This window comes from Elephas maximus, chromosome 1 (genome assembly GCF_024166365.1).
Source record: "Elephas maximus indicus isolate mEleMax1 chromosome 1, mEleMax1 primary haplotype, whole genome shotgun sequence".
Taxonomy (NCBI): domain Eukaryota; kingdom Metazoa; phylum Chordata; class Mammalia; order Proboscidea; family Elephantidae; genus Elephas; species Elephas maximus.
In genome coordinates, this window is record NC_064819.1 from 188,725,425 (window position 1) to 188,743,667 (window position 18,243).

General features: G+C 39.0%; 1 long non-coding RNA gene across 1 annotated transcript in view; it reads right to left on the reverse strand.

Moving 5' to 3' along the window:
• LOC126085084 (uncharacterized) overlaps window positions 1-18,243 on the reverse strand; it is a 24,995-nt gene continuing 6,752 nt past the window's right edge. The window contains exon 3 of the long non-coding RNA XR_007519169.1: window positions 1-130. This is a non-coding gene — a long non-coding RNA (uncharacterized LOC126085084). The remainder of the gene's footprint in view (window positions 131-18,243) is intronic.

The window sequence follows — 18,243 nt, forward strand, 5'->3', positions numbered from 1 at the left end:
TACATCCAAAGTACTGTGACTTTGGGCAAGTGACTTAACTTACCAGGACATCTGTTGCATGGGTATATAATACTTACCTCGCTGGGTTGTTAGGAGGATTCTGAAGATTAAATGAGATAGCATATTAACCCTGGTGAAAAGAAAAAAGGGGATTAAATGTTCATGTACTATACACAGCAATCTTTCTTTGTAGTTGTCTTTGGCATAAATTTGATTCCCCATAATACAAGGACTTTAATGAGAGAGTCAAATACATCATTAGACCATCTAGCTTCACTTAGCAGGTAACTGACCCCATTTTTTTGGTAATTATTCTGACTAATCCTTACCTTGTAATCTCTTCTTGAAAAGAAAAACAGATTTTCTGATTATTCTTAGAAAAAGACAGCTTTTCCTTTAATGCTATGGTTCTGAGACATTCCATTAGCCATGGTTGGCAATAGATTTTGTGTGCCAAGGAGAAATATAGTATTTTTATTTTTTAACAACTTTTATGAAAACAGGTAATATTTTAAAAATCTCATGAGAGAAGTTCTACTTTCAGTAATGATGGAGTAAGATCAAACCAGACTGAATCTCCACAGAAAACAACCATAAAATCTGGACTTGATACAAACGCCAAATATCTGAAGGCACTGGAAAGTAAACAGAAAAGATAGACACTGGTGGAGTGTACTTGCTTGGAAGAGTGGAATTTTATAAAGTGGGTCCTTATATTTTGCAACTTTCAGTCAGGGGCCAAGTGTACTTGGTGCTGGAGGTGGGAGGTGGGGGGTTAAGTGGAAAATGGCCTGGGGAACCAGAAATCTGAAGCTCAGGAAACTGGCCATGGAAGAGAGTCGGTAAATTCTGAAACAAAAAAAGCCAGAAAGGCAACCCCCAAATTCCATCTTCCCACATCTCTGACTGACTCCTTAGTCATACATGAGTGAAACAGACATAAAATGTATTAGCCAGTGGTAATAGATCTTAACAGAGATTAAGGTGTCACCCAAGAACCAGATTTTCAGTTCAATTCTGTAAGGGTTATAACAGGTTAGATAATTGAAAGGACTTGTAAGACTTCACAGAGCATGCTCATGTAAGACTTTTATTAAAGGTAAAGGATACAGTACAGCTGGAAAAAGAACATACAGGCAAGCACTGAGGGTCTGTGAGACTTTCAGGCACACCTCCCCAGGGTCTGTTATATTCATGCAAAGATGTGCTTCATCTAGGGATTGAATCACCAAGATTTTCGTGATAAATCTTGGTTTCAGGAGAGTTACTCTTAAATTTCCAGCAGCTTCTTTTATACCCTTCTGGATATAAAAACTATACCAGGCAGTTTAACTGATCATGCCAAGATAATTCATCAAGAAGCAAACCAGCCTTGGGTGCCTCCAGGGGAGTTTTGTACTTAAAACAGCACGTTACAAATGACTAGTTAGTCCACCATCCTCATCTTGGCCAACGTAAGGATCTGGATTCCAAATATCTAAAAAGATAAGCATAGAGCTATCCCACCCCAGCTGTAAAATAATTTTACCTCACACAAAATTCAGCACGACAATGGGCTGTTTAAACAAAAGAAACAATATGCATCAGAGAAAAATAACAGAACTGGATAAATTGACATTTATAATTTCTAGAATACAATTTTAAAAGTGTCCAACATGTGAAAAAAAAAGGAACACATTGCCAATAGAAAAGAAAATAAACTAAGAGCAACCCTGAGATGGCCCATATGTTGGAACTAAAAATCTAGGGTTTTAAAGTGTTGAATAAAAAGATATGAAACATCAGCACAGAAATTAAAATGTTAAAAAAAGATCCAAAGATAGAAATTATGAACTAAAAAATACAATGTTGAAAAAATTTTTTAAAAAATGGACTTAACGGCAGAGTGGAAATGAGGAAAAAAAAAAGCAAAAGAAGATAGATCAAACAAAAATACCAACTACGAAAAATAGAAAAAGATGAACAAAGCATCAAGAACCTGTTAGATAATAGCAAATGGTTCTGCATACATAAGGGCACAGATGAAGATAAAAGAGAGAATGTAACAGGAAAAAAAATTATTAAAGATATATTGGCCAAGGGGATTCTGGGGAGATGAGAGCGTAAACAGACCATCGTTCTGACCCTCCCCCACAGATACAAGGAAACAGCACTCAGCTTTGAGGCACTCTGAATTGGAAGCAGAGGAAAGCAGTGGAGAATTGCAGGCAGGTAAGAATCAACAAATCAACAATGAGTTGCATATGGTAGGAAAACCACTTCTCCCATGGTCCCTACCCCTCCCAACAGCCATGCAGGCCACTGGCTACTGAGAAGCGGGGAAGTGGCCCCAGAAAAAGAACCTGTTTCCCTAACCGCCACACCCCCTGCCTTTACAAAGAGACAAGACCCCAAGCTTCTGATATAAAATCAATAAGGTAGACTTTCTCCGCAGCCCCTTTGGAGTGTACCAGCACTTCCCCCACGTGGACACTTTGGCTGCAAGCCTAATATGAATTGCTACAGAAGGCCCCTGGATTGGAGTCTGCTCTCATAGTCAACTCTCTACCTGCCTCCCTGCATACTCCATAGCTCAGGTCTTTGAAACCAACAGGACTAATCTCCCAGAAAGTCAGTTTAGGTCTGTCTGCTCCCCATTCTGGTCAGTGTTGAGGGCTGCTGACTGAGGCTGCTGTGTACTGAGAATCAGGCCTCTTGAGTGAAGATTACACTCACACCCAACATAATACATGGAAGACTCTGATAGCAAGTAGAGAGACCTCCCTGGGGGTCCATTTGGAGCATGACACCCCCTCCTCCACCTGGACACTGTCACCTGCAAGCCTACAGTGAAGTGCTACAGAAGGCCCCTGGAGTGGAATCTGCTCCCATAGTCAGCACTCTGCCTTCCTCTCTGGGAACCCCATAGCTCAGGCCTCTGAAACCCAGAGGACAAAACTCCCTGGGGGTCATTTTGCGTTAGTCTCTCACCACTTCCAGTTGGCACTGAGGACTATTGTCTGAAGCTGCTGTGTGCTAGGAAGCAGGCATCTTGAGTGGAGGCTGCATTCACAGCCTACAATCTACCAGGGGTTGGGGTGGTACTGGTAGCAGCAAGGCAGACCTCTGACCAGAACATGACATCCCCTCCTTCAGTTGGTAACTGCTGGTTGCCAGGGTGTTACAAACTGCCACAAAAGGTCCTTGGAGTGGTGTCTACTCCCATAGTCAGAGCATCCTTCCTGTCTTCCTGTGCACCCGATAGCTCAGTCCTCTGAAACCAACAGGACCGACTTTCCTGGAGATCAACTTGGGTCTGTCTCCTTCTCCTTCCAATCAGTGCTAAGGGCTGCTGACTAAGGCTGCTGTGTGCTAGGAAGCAGGCACCTTGAGTGGAGACCACACCCACAGCCAACATGCTATGGGGCAGGCTGTGATAGCAACAAGGCAGACCACCCTGGGAGTCCATTAAGAGCATGACAATTCCTCCCCTACCCAGTGACTGTCAGCTGCTAGACTGATTCAAACTCCTACAGAAGGTTCCCTACAGTGGAGCCAGAAGGAGGGTCACCCAAGAGGAGACTGCCCCCCACAACCACCACAGGGCCACTGGGGCTCTGAAACCAACACAACAACAAGGTTCTTCTGAGGAGTGCCAGCCCTTCCTCCTCTTGAAACAGAGGAAAGTCTGCTCATACTTCCCCTGAAAGGCAGCTCAGATAAAAGCAGCCCTACAGAGCAGGGAAGGAAGCTTCAGGCAAAACTGAGGGCAACACCCAGCCCCAAAGGGGGTTCACTGGGTGTAGCTTCTCTGACTGAAAAGGTGGTCGCAGAAACAGAGAAAGAAAAGGAGTAATACCTGAGAGAGAGGACTGTACCCCCTAATGAACAGATTGATTAGTACACAATATCTTGCCTGAGGGGTAGTGGTCGCTGGTGAATGGATTGATCACAACATGTTTTCTGGTGTGTTTGGGAGAGATTGAAAGTTGAGGACGGAGATCTGGAACTTTCAAATCCTAATTAAACCAGAGAAGGAAAAGGAGTTATCACAGAGAAGGAGAGGAAACAGTAAGCAAAGGCTGTAGGCTCTGCTCACCTAAGTGTTTTTTGAATAAAGCAGTGTGGGCAAAACCACCAACTACTGGGGAGGACTGAGGAAGTTAACACCCTCCAAAAATCCAATGCCCCAACAAAAAATCATAAGACACACAAAGAAAAGAGACACAATGACCCATCCAAGGAACATGACAAACGGAATGAAAGTGCATCTAGAGATGACTGAATAATGAAAAAAAAACGGAAGAATATAATACAACAATATTAAACATAGTTAAAGACCTAAGGGAAAACATAGACAAAGAGCTAAAAGATACAAGAACAAAACAAAAACCACAAACCCACTGCCATCGAGTCAATTCCGACTCATAGGTGGTTAAGTGCTATGGCTGCTAACCAAAAGGTCGGCAGTTTGAATCCACCAGGCGCTCCTTGAAAATTCTATGGGGCAGTTCTACTCTGTCCTATAGGGTCGATATGAGTTGGAATCAACTCGACAGCAGTGGGTTTGGGTGGGTTTTTTTTTGTTCTCTTTATGAGAACAAAACAAGGATCTAAAAAACAGAAATGTTGTAACTGAAAGGGACAATAACACAACAGAAGGACTCACCAAAAGATTTAATCAGGCAGAAGAATCAGTGAATTGGAGGATAAGATAGCTAAAATTACAGAGACTGAAGGGCAACAAGAACAGAGGCTAAAGAAGGCTGAGCACGGTTTAATGGAATTATGTGACAACAACAAGAGACCTAATATGCACAACATGGAAATTCTAGAAGGAGATGAGAGAGAGAAAAGAACAGAATATTTGAAGAACTAATGACAGAATATCTCCCCAATCTAATGAAGGACATGAGTCTACAAATCCAAGAAGCTCAAAGAACCCCAAGCACGATAAACCCAAAGAGATCTACGCCAAGATACGTCATAGTCAGGCTCTCAAAAAGTACAGATAAAGAAAGAATCCTGAAAGCAGTGGGAGAGAAGCAAAGAGTCACGTATACAAAGGATCCCCAATAACACTAAGTGTCAATTTCTCCTCAGAAACACTGGAGGCCAGAAGACAATGGAATAATATATTCAAAGTGCTCAAAAGGAGAGGGGGGGACTGTCAACCAAGAATACTATACTCGGCAAAACTATCCTTCAAGAATGTGGGTGAAATTAAAACATTCCCAGCTAAACAGAAGCTGAAAGAGTTCATATCCAACAGACTGGCCCAACAAAAAATACTAATGGGAGCTCTGTAAGAAGGGAAAAGATACTAGAAAGTAATTCAAAGCTATATATAAAAAAGAAAGATCCCTAATAAAGGGAAATTCATGGACAAGTATAAGGGCTAGTAATAAGATATTCATGCTTGATAATTCTAATTGTATTGCCCTTCCTGTTTCTTAATAACAAATATATAAAAAGCAAGGATAAAATTATGTTACAGGGCACAAGAAATATAAAGATATAATCAGTGATAACAACAAAAGGAGGGTAGAGGAATAGGACAGATACAGAACTTCTTGTATGTTACTGAAGTTAAGCTGGTACCAACATATCCTAGAATGTTATAAGTACAAGCTCTTACATGAAATATTTATGGTAACCACTAAGAAAATATCTAAAAAACATTCACAAAAAGAATGGAGAAGGGAGCCAAAATGGCTTACTACAATAAACCGACAAAACACAAAAGCAAGCAGTAATAAAGGAAAAGATGAATAAAGCTTAAGACACACACACAAAAAAACAAATAACAAAATGGCAGAAGTCAGTCACTTCTTATCAGTAATTACACTGAAAGAAATGGACTAAATGCTCCAATCAAAAAGCAGAGAGTGGCAGAATAGATTAAAAAAAAAAAAAAAAAAGGCATGATCCAACTATACCCTGTTTATAAGAGACACATCTTAGACCCAATGTCACAAATAGGTTGAGAGTGGAAGGATAGAAAAAAATATTCCATGCAAATAATAATCAAAAGAGAGCTGGGTGGTGTCTTAGTTATCTAGTGCTGTCATAACAGAAATACCACACGTGGATGGCTTTAACAAACAGAAGTCTATTCTCTCACAGTTTAGGAGGCTAGAAGTCTGAATTCAGGGTTCCAGCTCTAGAGGAAGGCTTTCTCTCTCTGTCACTTCTTGGGGAAGGCCACTGTCATCAATATTCCCCTGGTCTAGGAGCTTCTCAGTGCACAGACCCCGGGTCCGAAGGACACACACACTCCTGGCTCTCCTTCTTTGGTGATAATAAGGTCCCCTTCCTCTCTGCTCAATTCTCTGTTTTATATCTCAAAAGATATTGACTCAAGATACTACTTAATCCCGTGGATTGAGTCCTGCCTCATTAACATAACTGCATCTAATCCTGCTTCATTAACATCATAGAGGTTAAGATTTATAACGCACAGGGTAATCACATCACAAAACAGTGGACAACCACACAATACTTGGGAATCATGGCCTAACCAAGTTGATACACATTTTGGGGGGACACAATTCAATCTATAACAGGTGGCAATCTTAATATCAGATAAATTAGACTTTAAGATGAAATCTGTTAAAAGAGATAAAGATGGACATTATAATAGTGATAAAAGGGTCAATTAGTCAAGAAGATTTAAAAATCATAAATATATATGTGCCAAACATCAGAGCACCTAAATATATAAAGCAGATACTGAAAGAATTGAAGGGGGAGGTAGAGAGCACTACAACAATAGTTGGAAACTTAAACACACCATTTTCAACATAGGACAGAACATCTAGAAAGAAGATCAACAAGGAAACAGAGGACCTGAATGACACTATAAACCAACTAGACTTAACAGGCGTATATAGAACATTCCACATAACAACAGGACAATATATGTTCTACTCCAGTGCACATGAATCATTCTCCAGGACAGACCACATGTTAAGTCACAAAGCAAGTCTTGATAAATTTTATAAGACTGAAACTATACAAAGTATTTTTTCTGACCACAACAGAGTGAAGTTAGAAATCAATAACAGGAAAAAAAAAAAAAAGCTGGAAAATACACAAACATATGGAAATTAAACCACACACTATTAAACTACCAATGGATTGAGGAAGAAATCACAAGAAAATCACAAATTTCTTAGAGTCAAATGAAAATGAATGTACAACATACCAAAACATATGGGATGTAGGAAAGGCAGTACTCACAGGAAAACTTATAGAATAAATACCTACAAGAAAAAAGAAGAAAGATCTCAAATCAACAGCCTAACTTGACAACTTCAGGAACTAGGAAGAGAAGAGCTAACTGTGCCTAAATCTACCAGAAGAAAGGAAATAACAAAGATCAGAGCAGAAATAAACACAATCAAATAAATAAAATCAAAAGCAAAAAAATAGAATCAATAAAACTAGATGATTCTTCAAAAAGATCAATGAAATTGATAAACCTGTAGCTAGACTGATAAAGAAAAGATGCAAATAATCAAAATAAGAAATGAAAGAGGGGACATTACAACTGACCTGATAGAAGTAAAGAGAATTATGACAGAATATTATGAACAATTGTATGGCAACAAACTGGATAACCTAGATGAAATGGACAAATTCTTAGAAGCACACAACCTACCCAAACTGACCCAAGAGGAAACAGAAAGTCTCAACAGACCCATAACAAGTGAAGAGATTGAATCAGTGATCACAAACCTCCCAACAACAACAAAGAGTCCTAGATCAGGTGGCTTCACTGGGGAATTTTACGAAACATTTAGAGAAGAACTGACACCCATCCAATTTAAACTACTCCCTAATTCACTCTATAAAGCAAACATAACCCTGATACCAAAACCACACAAAGACACCACAAGAAAAGAAAACTACAGGTCAGTATCTCTTACAAATATAGATGGAAAAATCCTCAACGAAGTACTATCAAACAAAACTCAACAGTATATTAAAAGAGTCATACACCATGACAAAGTGGGCTTTATTTCAGGAATGCAGAGATGGTTCAACATTAGAAAATCAATAAACATAATACAGTACATCAATAGAACAAAGGAAAAGAACAACATGATCATCTCTATGGATGCAGAAAAAGCATTTGATAAAATCTAACACTCTTTCTTGATGAAAATTCCAAAAAAGCTTGGAATAGAAAGAAAATTCCTCAGAATGATTAAGGGCATATGTGAAAAGCCAACAGCCAACATTATACTTAATGGAGAAAGGCTGAGCGCTTTCCCCTTGAAATCGAGAACAAGACAAGGGTGTCCGCTCTCACCACTTCTATTCAATGTTGTATTATAAGTCCTAGCCAGAGCAACTAAGACAAGAAAACACTAAATAAATAAAAGGTATACTTTTTTTTTTTATACAGATTAGAAAAAAGAAGTAAAATTATCTCTACTCATGGATGATATGATCCTGTATACAGAAAACCCCAAAGAGTCCACAAGAAAACTTCTAGAGCTAATAGGAGAATTTAGCAAAGTTGCACAATACAAGGTCAACAAATAAAAATCAGTTGGGTTTCTATACACCAGCAATGAGAAATCTAAAAGGGAAATTAGGGAAACAATTTCATTTACAATAGCATCTAAGAGAATAAAATACCTAGGAATAAATATAACCAGGGACATGAAGAACTTATACTATAAAACACTGCTGAAACAGATTAAAGAAGACTTAAATGGAAAGATGCTCCACATTCAAGGATTGGAAGATCTAATATTGTTAAGATGTCAATACTACCCAAAATGATCTACAGATTCAACACAATCCCAATCAAAATTCCAACAGCCTTCTTTACAGAACAGGAAAAAAAAATCTCAACTTTATATGGAATGGCAAGAGGCCCTGAATAGCTAAAACAACATTGGAAGAGAAGAACAAAGTAGGAGGACTAATACTTCCTGATTTTAAAACATACAGCTACAAGTCAGAATCGACTTGTTGGCAATGGGTTTTGTTTTTTGGTTTTTTTAGTACAGCTACAGTAATCAAAACAGCCTAGTACTTGTATAGCAACTGATACATAGACCAATGGAACAGAATTGGGAGTACAAAAATAAACCCATACATCTATGGTCAACCAATTTCAGAGAAGGGTGCTAAGTTCATTTGATGGGGAAAGAAGATTCTCTTCAATAAACGGTGTTAGGAAAATTGGATTTTCACATGAAGAAAGATGAAACAGGACCCATACCTCATACAATACACAAAAACAATGTCCAAATGGATTAAGGACCTAAGTGCCAAATAAAACCATAAAAATCTTTGAAGAAAATGAAGGGGCAATGCTATCAGGCCTAGCTTTTAAAAATGGATTATCTAATATAGTAACAAAAGCACAAACAGCAAAAGACACAATAAATTGGGTCCTCGAAAAAATTAAAACCTTTTTTCATCAAAAGACTTTACCAAAAAAGTGAAAAGACAAGCTAATGACTGGGAGAATATCTTCAGAAACCATATATCCAACAAGAATCTAGTAACCAAAATATATATAAAACTTCAACAACTTAACAACAAAAAGACAAATAACCCAATAGGCAGAGGACTTGAATAGACATTTCACAAAAGAGAATATTCAAACGACCACCCAACACATGAAAACATGCTCTTCATCATTAGCCATCAGAGAGATGCAAATCAAAACCACAATGAGATATCATTTCACTCCCACTAGGATGGTATCTTAGGCCGGATTCTCTAGAGAAACAAAACCAATAAACCATATAAATATATATAGAGAGAGAGATTTTTATCTAGGAAATGGCCCACGTGGTTGTAGAGGCTGGTACGTCCCATGTCTGTGGGTCAGGATAGAGTCTTCTCCCGACTCTCGTAGCCACAGGGGCTGGCAAACCCAAGATCAGCAGGTCAGAGAGCAGGGTTGTTGCTCACAGGCTGCAAAGATCAATGAATCCCAAGATCGGCAAGTAAGACTGCAGGTAAACTGCTAACTCAAGTCCCAAGAACCAGAGGTCAGACAAACAGGAGCAGCTGCAGGTTCCAGCACAAGCAAAAAGCCCCTGAGCCTTGCCAGAAAGTCCACTTATATTCAGTGCAGGCACACTCCCAAGGAAACTCCCTTTCAACTGATTGGCTACTCCCAGCAGATCCCGTCATTGGGGTAATCACATTTCCAATCTCAACAGGGAAGTGATTACTACACTATATGACTGCCAAAACACTGAGGATCGTGGCCCAGCCAAGTCGACACACAATCTTAACCATCACAGGTGGCTAAGATTTAAATAAATAAAATAACGAACGTTGGTGAGAATGTGAGGAAATTGGAATCCTTACTCATTGCTGGTGGGGAAACAGAATGGTACAGCAATTGTAGAAAACAGTGTGGTGGTTCCTCAAAAAACTAAAAATAGAACTACCATATCACCCAGCAATTTCACTCCAAGGTATATACCCAAAGGACTTGAAAGCACAGATGCAAAAAGAGGCTTGTACACCACTATTCATTGCAGCACTATTCGTAATAGCCAAAAGGTGGAAACAACCTAAATGCCCATCAACAGGTGAATAGATAAAATGTGGTATATACATACAATGGAATACTACTCAGTCTTGCTAAATGCTACAGTATGGGTAGCTCTGTGACTCTAGCCTGATAAATCCACTCTAATATGTCAATTTCCCTAAGCCTTTGGATACCTTCTTCTACAGTATACCAAGGCAGTTCTGGTACTTCAACTTGGTCTAGTTTGTTGCTGTTGTTGTTAGGTGCTGTTGAGCCACTTCCAACTCACAGTGACCCTACATACCACAGAACAAAACACTGCCTGGTCCTGCACTATCCACAGGATCATTGTTGTGCTTGAGCCCATTGTTGCAGCCACTGTGTCAATCCATCTCATTGGGGGTCTTCCTCTTTTCCACTGACCCTGCACTTTACCAAGCATGATGTCCTCCTCCCAGAACTGATCCCACCTGACAACATGTCCAAAGTATGAAAGATGCAGTCTCGCCATCCTTGCTTCTAAGGAGCATTCTGGCTGTACTTCTTCCAAGACAGATTTATTCGTTCTTTTGGCAGTCCATGGTATATTCACTATTCTTCACCAACACCACAATTCAAAGGTGTCAATCCTTCTTCGTCTTCCTTATTCACTGTCCAGCTTTCACATATATATGATGGGACTGAAAATACTATGGCTTGGGTCAGGCACACCTTGGTCTTCAAGGTGACATCTTTGCTTTTTAACACTTTAAAGAAGTCCTTTGCAGCAGATCTGCCTAATGCAATGCATCTTTTGATTTTTTGACCACTGCTTCCGTGGGTGTTGATTGTGGATCCAGGCAAAATGAAATCCTTGACAACTTCAATCTTTTCTCTGTTTATAATGATGTTGCTTACTGGTCCAGGTGTGAGGATTTTTGTTTTCTTTATGTTGAGGTGTAATTCATACTGAAGGCTGTGGTCTTTGATATTCAAGTGCTTCAAGTCCTCTTCACTTTCAGCAAGCAGGGTTGTGTCACCTGCACAACGCAGGTTGTAAATGAGTCTTCCTCCAATGCTGATGCCCCATTCTTCCTCATATAGTCCAGCTTCTCAGATTATTTGCTCAGCATACAGATTGAATAGGTATGGTGAAAGGATACAACCTTGACACACACCTTTCCTGACTTTAAACCATGCAGTATCCCCTTGTTCTGTCGGAACAACTGCCTATTGATCTACGTACAGGTTCCTCATGAGCATAATTAAGTGTTCTGGAATTCCCATTCTTTGCAATGTTATTCATAATTTGTTATGATCCATACAGTTGAATGCCTTTGCATAGTCAATAAAACACAGGTAAACATCCTTCTGGTAGTCTCTGCTTTCAGCTAGTATCCATCTGATATCAGCAATGATATCCCTGGTTCCATGTCCTCTTCTGAATCCGGCCTGAATTTCTGGCAGTTCCCTGTTGATGTACTGTTGTAGCCGCTTTTGAATGATCTTCAGTAGCATTTTGCTTGCGTGTAATATTAATGATATTGTTCCACAGTTGGTTGGATAGCTTTTCTTGGGAATAGGCATAAATTCGGATCTCTTCCAGTCTGTTGGCCAGGTAGCTGTCTTCCAAATTTCTTGGCATAGATGAGTGAGTATTTACAGTGCTGCATCCATTTGTTGAAACATCTCAATTGGTATTCTATCAATTCCTGAAGTGCTGTTTTTCACCAATGCCTTCAGTGCAGCTTGGTCTTCTTCCTTCAGTACTATCGGCTCCAGACCATATGCTACCTCCTGAAATGGCTGAACATCAACTAATTCTTTTTGGTATAGTGACTTTGTATATTCCTTCCATCTTCCTTTGATGCTTCCTGCATTGTTTAATATTTTCCCAGTAGAATATATTAATATTGCAACTTGAGGCTTGAATATTCTTCAGTTCCTTCAGGTTGAGAAATGCCAAGCCTGTTCTTCCCCTTTGGTTTCCTATCTCCAGGTCTTTGCCCATGTTATTACAATACCTACTTTGTCTTCTTGAGCCACCCTTTGAAATCTGTTCAGCTCTTTTACTTCATCATTTCTTCCTTTCACTTTAGCTACTCTCATTCAATCTGTATGCCAAGCAAATAATCTGAGAAAGTGGAGTATATGAAGAAGAACGGGCATCAGGATTGGAGGAAGACTCATTAATAACCTGCATTGTGCAGATGACACATCCCTGCTTGCTGAAAGTGAACAGGACTTGAAGCACTTACTGATGAAGATCAAAGACCACAGCCTTCAGTATGGATTACACCTCAACATAAAGAAAACAAATATCCTCACAACTAGATCAATAAGCAACATTATGATAAATGCAGAAAAGATTGAAGTTGTCAAGGATTTCATTTTACTTGGATCCACAGTCAACACCCACAGAAGCAGCAGTCAAGAAATCAAAAGATGCCCAGTAATTCAGTCCCTCAGGGAGTTTAGATGTGTTTATGAAGCTTCCATGACCTTGCCTTGGTCAAGTTGTGCTGGATTGCCCAGTATTGTGTACTGTCTTACCCTTCACCAAAGTTATCACTTATCTATCATCTGGTTAGTGTCTTTCCCTCCCCACCGCTCCTCTACCTAATAACCATGAAAGAATGTTTCTTTCTGTGTATAAATCTTTCCATGAGTTTTTATAATAGTGGTCTCATACAAAAGGCAAAGATTTCTTAAACAGGTTATAAAAAGTACGAACTCTAAAGAGATAAATGTGATCATTTAGATTATCTTAAATGTACAAACTTCTTTATCAAAAGAAACCATTACAAAAGTAAAAATGCAATCCAGAGGAAGATACTCACAATACACATATCTGAGAAAGGATTTGTAGCCAGAATATATTAAGAATTCCTACAAATCAATATAAAATGACAAACAACTCAAAAGACCTACACTTGAATATTCACAGGATTATTATTTATAAAATGCCCAAACTGAAGCTACCCAAAAATCCTATCAACAGTAGAAAAGATGAGCAAATTGTGACATATTCGCACAAGTGTATATCACACAACAATAATGATCTACAACTGCCTAAAACAATATGGATGAAAATAAAAGAAGTTGAAACACACCAAAAAAGTACATTCTTTAAGGTTCAATTTACTTAAAGGGGAAAAAATAACCCAGGAAAAACCACTCTATGCTGTTATAATCAGGGTAGTGGCTAACTTTATGGAGAAAATAATAAAGAAGGCTCAAGGTAGGCTACTGGGATGCCAATAATGTTCTGTTCCTTGATGTAGGTACTGGCTGAACAGGTATATCTGAGTTACAAAAAATCCTTCAAACCACACTTAGGATATGTTCCCTTTTCTGTAGGTATGTTACACTTCAAAAAATTGGTGTAAAAAGAGAGAGAAAGATGGAATTATCTAAAGCCAAAGTGAGTAACAAGTCAGATGCAAAGGAGGAATTTCAACTTCTAGCCTAGAATCCAGATCCTTTTGCTCCCAGAGCCCAGAGGACAAGAGAAGCCATTATGAGGACAGCCATTTGGCCTTGTTCTCCTGTTCAAGAAGGGCCTCAAATGTGGCATTTTGACATCATTTTCAAATAAGATTATATATATGTTGTTGTATCCCATTGACTTGATTACAACTCATAGCAACTCTACAGGATAGAGCAGAACTGCCCCATAGGGTTTCTTACGCTAAAAAAAAGAATGGGCTTTTCATAACTGTTTCTTGTATATGAATCCAAAATCGCAGCTTTCATTGCCTAATTAGAGTCTGAAATGAAGACTGATTTTATGTTCTACCTGGTTTTAGTGGTCAATTCATTAAAATGTCTATTAAGACTGGCTACGTTTTAGAATTTAGTCTAAGCATCACAATATACTATCCTTTCATAGATGGATATAATCCAAAGGCCTGATTCACAACCTGACAGCCTTTTCCCCACTGGGAAAACTGTTTCATAGAAGGCCACATTACTGAAACCCTTTACACTGAAATCCATGAAACAAGAACCATATCGCTGAGCTATATTCGTGTTCTCTATTCGTGCTTTGAGTCGGAATCGACTTGATGGCACTGTGTTTGGTTTTGGCTTATTTTTGCTTTGGAAATCCTGGTAGTGTACTAGTTAAGTGCTACAGCTGCTAACCAAGAGGTCGGCAGTTCAAATCTATCGGGCTTTCCTTGGAAACTCTATGGGGCAGTTCTACTCTGTCCTATAGAGTCACTATGAGTCGGAATCGACTCGATGGCAGTGGGTTTGGTTTTTGGTTTTTGGATTCAAGCTTTGGAAATCCTGGTGGTGTAGTGGTTAAGTGCTATGGCTGCTAACCAAAAGGCTGGCAGTTCAAATCCACCAGGCTCTCCTTGGAAACTCCATAGGGCAGTTCTACTCTGTCCTACAGGGTCACTATGAGTTGGGATCAACTCAATGGCAATGGGTTTGGTTTTGGTTGGATTCAGGCTTCAGAACTTAAAAAGAAAAAAAAAATTGTAATCTATGGTATTTACTACTTGATTTCTTTCACTTTCCACATTTTCATAGTTAAAATCTGTTAATATTTTCTATAGGAATGAAAATAAAAGAGCTTCTGAAAGTATTGACTAGAAATCAGTATTGACTGGAATGAATTCCACCCAATACCACATGAATCTTCTGGAGATTAAAAAGTCACCTGAACTTTCCAGCATAACAACTCTGCTTATCTAGACTGGGAATTTTATAAAACAGGATTGTCAGGAGAATGCTGAATACTAACAGGGGCCCTGGGGGTGTGGGGAGTCAACTGTGAGACATAAAGAAAAGCACCTTGGATTTGAATAAATCTGACTTTTGCATGATGTAGGATTCAAGTAATTTATGAAGTATTAAGACGGAACAAAGGTCGCTGGGTGACCCAAACGGCCCAACTAGTAGCCAAAACGTTGGCAGTTTGAACCCACCCAGAAGCACCTCGGAAGACAACCTTGGCAATCTGCTTCTAAAAGGTCACAGCCTTGAAAACCCTATGGAGCAGTTCTACTCCACATGTGGGGTTGTTATGAGTTGGACTAGACTTGATGGGAACTAATAACGACAACATTGAACATAAATTAACTTTAAACTAAAAGCATTTAAAATACCTGAACCTCCCAAACATACCAAGTCTGCTATAACAGTATTAGATTTCGCTTATATCAGTAATAAGCTGACACTATAGTACTATTCATTTCCAGTAAGTGATAACAAATTAATAAGCAAACTTGAAGCTCTTTTAAAGGGCTAATGGTTTTGTTTTGTTTCTAATTTTATCATTCTTAGAGCAATGGGGGATGCAATATTTTTAATACACATACAACTTACGGTTACTATGATGCATGATTTCTTGCAGCTAATTGTGCTGTTTCAAGCTATCCTAAATAAAAACTATATTACGTTTAGTGGTGTCCATAAAGGTCATGTACTATATATAAAGCTGTCCATAGGCACCGCCTGTCTGAGCACCAACACAGACTGAGACATATAACAGAAAGGCATTTTAACAGCTTTGGTAAGTGGTGCTATAACGAAGCATGTAAATATTTCATTCCGGAATTTTTATCTCAGCTGACTTTTGAAGCAATGCTAAGTCTTTTCTTTCTCTTTGGTATCAATTCAACAAGTATGTAAATAATTTTGCTCATGCATTAGTTATTTTAACTATGTGCTTGTTCACATTCTTGGTTAAGGTTATAAAAGTTTTGCACGTAAGGAATCACCTCCATTTATAAAATGTCCTCTACGTTCTCCACGTTCCCACTGTATCTAGTACAATGCCACACACAAAATGACGGGAAGTAATCATGCTGGAGAGATAACTACTTTGCTGACTGATTGTTACTTAAATAATGTTCAGTTTAGCTGCCTGAAAATAAAAATGTTAAAGTGTTTTCTCATTTGTTAGCTGATTCTCAGCCAACTTAAATTCTTAGCACAGTCAAAATTTATCTAGACTGTCAGTCTGTACAAATGCCTTATTATCCTAGTTACAGTTTTTTTTTTTTATGTAACCAAAACTGACATATATACAAAATCAAGGGTTTCAGATCCAAAACCTTCAGCTTTGAAGCTTTGCTTCTGGAAACTTTTTAACATGGGTTTGTAATGATGTTGCTGTTCTAAACTGCCATGCAGTGGGCCCCTGACTCATGGCAACCCCACGTGAAGAGAAAAAAGGCTGTGCAGTCCTGTGTCATCCCCATGATCTACTGCAGATTGAACCACTGTGATCCATAGGGTTTTCACTGGCTGATTTTCATAAGTAGATTGCCAGGCCTTTCCTCCTAGTCTCACTTAGTCTGGAAGCTCCACTGAAACCTGTTCAGCATCACAGCAACATGCAAGCCTCCACTGAGAGACATACACTGGCCAGGAATTAATCTAGCTCTCTCATATGGAAGGTAAGAATTCTACCATTTGATTTAGGAAATAATATTGGAGTCATTAATCCTTGTCCTTGAGCATAGAGAATGTGACGCAGCTGGAGCTGGGCTCACAAGGGCTCACAAGGACTCACAAGGACACATCAACCAGGCCCTGAGGTATAAAGACAATAGATAGAATAATCTTGGAAAATATCTTTTAGGGAAACTTTCACATAAGCCAAAATACAAAAGACTTTCCACTCTTATCTTTTTCTATTAACATTTAGTGAATAGAAATCTATTGGACCAGTGAAGACACTCCGGACTGTTGTGACTGAAACCTGTACCAATGATTGTTCAGAGGGACAATTCAAAATGTAAGATCACAGTTTCTAGCCAATCTGTGAAAAGGTGAAGCTTTCAATGGTTTTGCCCATTTTGTAGTGTTAATATATACTGATGATTCTATAATATTCTTTGGACTTGGATAGACATGGCTGTGGTAGCATGCTTGTTCCTTTTCCCACCTTTGTCTGTTCTGTACCATTTCCTTGGATTGGGGCAGACATTAGCTCGGGCAGCATACTTCTCTGCTTCTCAACTTTTGTCTTTTTTGAATATATGCTGAATAAAACTTTCTTTTTGCTTTACTAAACTTTGTGATGTTTTTTCCCCTACGACACATTGAACCATCACTGAAAACCAAAAACCAAACATGTTGCTGTCAAGTCCATTCCAACTCATAGCAGCTCTATAGGACAGAGCAGAGCTGCCCCATAGGGTTTCTAAGGACTGGCTGGTGGATTCGAACTGCCGGCCTTTTGGTTAGCAGCCGTGCTCTTAACCACTGCATCATCAGGGCTCCAAACCATTACTTGCCCCTACAATGATAATTATTATAGAAGTGAGGATGGCAAGACTTCATCTCAAGTACTTTGGACATGTTATCAGCAGGGACAGAGGGCAGTGAAAAAGAGGAAGATCCTCAACAAGAAGGACTGACACAGTGCTGCAAAAATGGGCTCAAACACAGCAAGGATTGTGAGGGTGGCATGGGACTGGGCAGTGTTTCATTCTGCTGTACATGGGGTCTCTATGAGTTGGAGCCGACTCAACAACAATAATAATAAACAATTTCCAAGTAGATTCAACCCCCTGTGCAATCCTAGAGAACAGGGGTTGTTCCTTTAAATATATATATATATATATATATATATTCTCTTTTTTCTATTTTTATATGCTTGCTTTTTCAAAACTCAGTTCGATAAACCCTAAAGCTGAATGAAGTTCAACCTTGATACTGTGTTTTTCTTCACTACATCATTTATATGTCCTCACTCGTGTCTAACACAGTTCCAGAGACATAATAAATATTTGCTGAGTGAATGA